The sequence below is a fragment of the Gossypium raimondii genome, chromosome 10 (genome assembly GCF_025698545.1).
Source record: "Gossypium raimondii isolate GPD5lz chromosome 10, ASM2569854v1, whole genome shotgun sequence".
Lineage (NCBI taxonomy): Eukaryota > Viridiplantae > Streptophyta > Magnoliopsida > Malvales > Malvaceae > Gossypium > Gossypium raimondii.
The window spans coordinates 30,954,059-30,959,186 of NC_068574.1; the positions used below are offsets into that span (position 1 = coordinate 30,954,059).

Sequence of the window (5,128 nt, forward strand, 5' to 3'; positions counted from 1 at the left end):
ATTGGAAAAAAATCATCGGCATCGTCGGGCCAAATGTGTGCCATAGCCCGATGGATGTTGGTTGTGAGACAGATTTCTTCTTCGTACGAGTTGAGGTTACGAATCCTCTTCTTCGTCTTCATTTTCACATCGACCATCATGTTAATGTTGATCTCCTTCCTCTATGGTTGAGTGTGGTGTCGTCCTAGGTTGCCATAGTGTGTCCTCCATTCTACGAACATGTGGTTGCGAAGATGAGTCGCCTTGGTAAAAGAATGATGTCGGGGGTGTTTCTGACATTATTGGCGTATAAACGTATGGTGTCATATACATTGGTTGAGGATAATATGGTAGAATTGTCAGAGGTGGCGAATACATTGGTGTTGTCATCGACATTGGGTATAATATACTGGAGACGAAGGTGGTGCAGAAAACATACTTGTCGAAGGTTTTGAAGTAGGGTATGGTGGTGTATAGTGTGGTGCTTGTGTAAAAAATATGGGGTTAGTGAAAGTACTAGAATAAGTCAAGCCATATTGACCGGGATGTAGTGCAACTATTTGTGCCTCTTGTTGGGTTGGAGTTGATGATGATCCCATCTCTACACTTCCTCGTGCGACTTTGCCTACCCCTTTCCTCCTTTGGCAGTAGATATGGCTTGTCGTGGTGTGTAAACCATGACATGTACTTTAGAGTGGTGGTCAATTCCCGAGTGATAATTGGCTCGCGAATAAGTATGAAATCGTACCTATGCTCCCAAATATTGATACGTTCATTGTGGAATTTAGGCCAATCTTCATCTGTTCTCCACTGCAAGTCGACCATTGTGCAGTGCTTCGATGTTTTGGAGTGGCGGCAGAATAGTTTGCATAAACTTGAACTGCTGCATCACTCAATTGAATTCGTGCATCTCCATCGTGGCATAAACTATTAATGACACCTTCACGTGCTAGATATTGGGATTGACTAAGAATTCGAACGAGATGCATTGTTGAATTCTTGGATCGGAGTATGACGTTCATTCAAACTATAGTACGAAATATAAAGTTTATTGTCTACTTAATATTAATTTTGAAATCCTTACATAAATATTATATAATTAATAATTTTAAAAAACTAACCTTCGCTTCCGATTGTTGATCTAACAATAGCTGAATATCTTCGAGCTCCTCGGGTAGTCCCACATAACTTGCTCTATGGTTCCACCTATTCAAATAATATGTTTTTTTGAATATAATAATAAAATAATATTATGATAACTATATTATCGAATTAATTTTTCCTTGTTATGAGTGAGAAAGTATAAGGGTAGTCGGCTTGATGATGTAAAAATGGTAGTCAAAACTATGCCTATGACTGCTGAAGGAGTTCGCAACCAACAATTTGAATTTTTTTGTGGTTGTATCACCCGACACATCTTTCACTACAATATCTCTAACACAATTGATCCCCAACTAAGTTGACATGCTTCTTTCAAGTCGATGAGTTCTAGCAGCCACCTTAAATGTATAAGAGTTCGAGATTTATTGGGAATCAGAACACCTTCGATTAATCTCAAGATGTATGCTCGGGAATGTTGTTCTCTTTCAATGGGACTCCAACTTTTGTAGAGATATTGAAAATTTTCTTGCAACCATTTCATTTTTATCTGCCTACCGAAAAACTTGTCTAACACCTTGCCTAATAGTTGCTCGCAAATGCCACTCCAATCGCCAATGACCACTGATCCCGTAACGGCTAGCCCATCCACCGATAAACCGAGTGGCAAATGAATGTCCTTGAGTGTGATTGTACACTCACAACATGGAAGATGAAATGTGTGTGCCTCGGGTCTCCATATTTCGACCAACGTGTTGATAAGTTTGGGGTCCAATTTACACCCCCAAGCATGCGACACACGTGTAAGAATCTTGCATCTTTCAAATAGGGTTTAATCATAAGTGATGACGTCAAAGATAGTTTGTTTATACATGTCTCCAAAATTCGATCTTCGGCCTGATTATAAAAAAAAAAATCTTTTTAGCAACTTGATAATAAACCTAAATAAAATTATAAAAAATAGAAATATGTTCTTACCATTTGCAATTGAACCGCGGAAATGTGATTGTCACCCAAACGAAGAAGAGTATTTTCGATTACAAAATTCAATTAAAACAAATAAAACTCAAAATATAGAATTAAATCAAGGCGAACTTAAGAGAATTTTAATTAAAATGAATTGATAGATATGAATTAAAAAAAATAGGAAAATATTTGGGTTTATATAGAAATAAAACTAGCTATTTTTATGGTTGTTGGAGAATTTGACCGTTGGGAAAAAAGGACGCATTTTCACATTCTTTTTAAAGTCGATCTATTCTGATAAATATGAAAATTAGCATTTTTAGCTAATTTAGCCCCAAAAAATCTTTTAAATCATGAATAATAATTGAATTTTCACTAAAACATCATAAACATTTGATTAGACGTAAACGTAGATGGAATTTACAGCTCATCATCGAGAAGCTTGTAAATTTGTTTGTTTCATTTTTAAAGTTATCCTACACAACAAATATTAGTAAAATAGTGAAGACTAACAGAAGAAAAGGAAATTGTACTAAACGTGTTTTTCATACTTTCAAGCAATAACGTCTTAAGGGAAGCGTCTTCCATCCACAAATATGCTTTTAGTTTTCACTGTATAAACAGGAGATGTTTATGGGTTAGATCCACTTAAGTTTAAACTGGCTTAATATAATTTAGGGCTAAAATTTAAAACTAAACATGTAATGTGCGATGTTATATAAAAATTTTAATTTGGTATAATCTTATATATAAAATTTTAATTTAATTTAATTTAATTTTGTAAAGAATTAATACCATTATTGATATAAAAATAATTTTATATTCACATATTACATATATAAATAATATACTTATTCAACATAAAAATAAATCAATGTGTTCATTTCTTTAAATGTGTAAAATTAATACAAAACCAAACTTTTATGTACACATTTGAATCAAAATAAAAATTTAATGTATATAATTACACAAAATCAAAGTTCATGTATTAAATTATATGTTGAATCAAAATTAATGTATATATTTTATATTTATCCCTATAATTTATGATGGATTAAATATGAGTCACATATTTATTTAAATTTGTTCATTTCTATAAATAACTAAACCAAGTTTGCTTTTCTAATAAATCACTGGTTTTAGAATATTTTAAAATTTAAAATTTTATTAAAATTTTAAAATTTAATAACTTAATTTTTAAAAATTTTTATAGTAGTATTATATATTATTACAAATTTAAGAATTTTATAATTTTTAAATAATTTTATTCATTAAAATAATTTTATCATTTCTCTATATGCCACAACATAACGTGACACATGTCAAAAGAACTTTTGATTCATTTTAACGGTTTAAATACTCAATTAAGTGCAAAAAATAAAACTTAATTATTTTTATTTAAAACATTTGAAGATTTTTACACCCTTAAACTTGAAAATAATTCAAATTTCAAAGTAATTTATCATTTAAAAAATCTAAATCAATTAACATGTTTTCAAGATAAAATATATATAAAAAACCTTATTCAACAGGTTTTATCTTAAACTTAAATTTAAAATTAAAAATTCATTAAAATTTATCTTAAAATAAAAATATAAAAAGTCAATAAAATGTAGCAAAAAACTCATAAAATCCTAAATATTGTTATGCATGAAGAAATGGTACAAAAACAAATGGATAAGTCGGTTTTCTTTCTCCAAATAATTAAGCTATTAAGAAATTAGGAGAACAATTTTCAACAAATTAATAACAATTTTGTAAGACTTAAAAGTTTAGTCATCGAAGCGTAATTTAAAATAAAGTTTAAGAATCATTGTTGTAATTTACTTATTTATTGATTGAAACAATTTTAAATGGAAAAATAATTAAAGCAAGATTGAAAACATAAATATTTCAAAAGCGACAACTCATGGGCATGACTCATGTGACGAACAACAAATTAGGTATTTATAATGGCATGAATGTTACTTGTTTAACTGATGTAAGCCCATTAATTTGTGATTTTATATTTAAATTAGTTTTTTAAATTTATTAATAAATAGTTCTTTGCAATACTTAATTTTGCTCCGTTACAAAAGCTAGCCAATGAGTTTGTCTTGCTTTCCTTTGAACTTCTTTTTGGGGAGCAAGTTTTTGTCTTTCCTTAATGCATGTGTCAATATTGCCCGTAAATTTTTAGTATTGCTTGGTTAATTACATTGTGTGTTGATTGATTTAAACTATCGAGCAGGTGTTACAGGTTCTCTCTTTGGAGAAGGAGGACGCGGAATGGATTGTTATCCCAAATGAGATTTAGGAGAATAAGATCCGATTATCATTTGTCTGGTAAGGAAATTTCTCGGGGAGCAAGTTATCAATTTTGTAGCTATGGAGGGAACACTCCTTTCCCTCTAGCATTTAATGCAAGGTGAAAGTATAAAAGTTACTAGTGATAGGAACCTTTATTTGATTCATTTTTTTTCATATTGTTGATATAAAAAAATGGTTTTGCGAAGGGTTGTGGTCGTTTAATAACTGATTGTTAATTCTTCAACTGTATAGAGGTGAGAATCCTAAAGTTGTCATCTTTTCTTCTACATACTTCATTAGGTCTAAGTCCACAATCTACTGCCATGGTTTGCTTTAGAAAGTCTCACTAGGAATCTTAGAAATATTATTGGGAAATTTGCGAATTATGATAGGAGTAGTTCCAGGAATTTTTTGAATAGTTATATGAGGCTTCGCATCTTGCTTGATGTCAAGGAACTGTTGATGTGTCAGAAGAAGCTTCAGAAATAAGGGTATTTTTTTTGAGGCCTCGTTTATCTATGAACGGATTCCTCTAGTTTGTTATCTTTATGGTTAGCTCAGGCATAGCAAGTCTAGTTGTCGAAAACTTGTGGAACTGACGGAGGAGGAGCTGGTACGCGGTTGGTTAAAAGAAATTTGGGCTAAGGTCATGCGAAGTTCACAAAATTAGTTAAACCAGTGGCGATGTGATTCCAAGGAGTTCAAAGATAAGAATTTTTTTCACTTTTCTCGGGCTGTTCAAATTTCAAAATCAATGCGAGGTGTAGGGATTAAAAACCAATATATATCTTTTTCA

At 31.2% G+C, this 5,128-nt stretch overlaps 1 long non-coding RNA gene across 1 annotated transcript; it reads right to left on the minus strand.

The window, feature by feature from the left end:
* On the minus strand, positions 1-2,193 carry LOC128034120 (uncharacterized). The gene is made up of 3 exons (XR_008190222.1): positions 2,056-2,193; positions 1,101-1,974; positions 1-1,006 (listed from the first exon to the last, which is right to left on the minus strand). It is a non-coding gene; the product is annotated as an uncharacterized LOC128034120 (long non-coding RNA).
* Between the last annotated feature and the right edge of the window lie 2,935 nt (positions 2,194-5,128).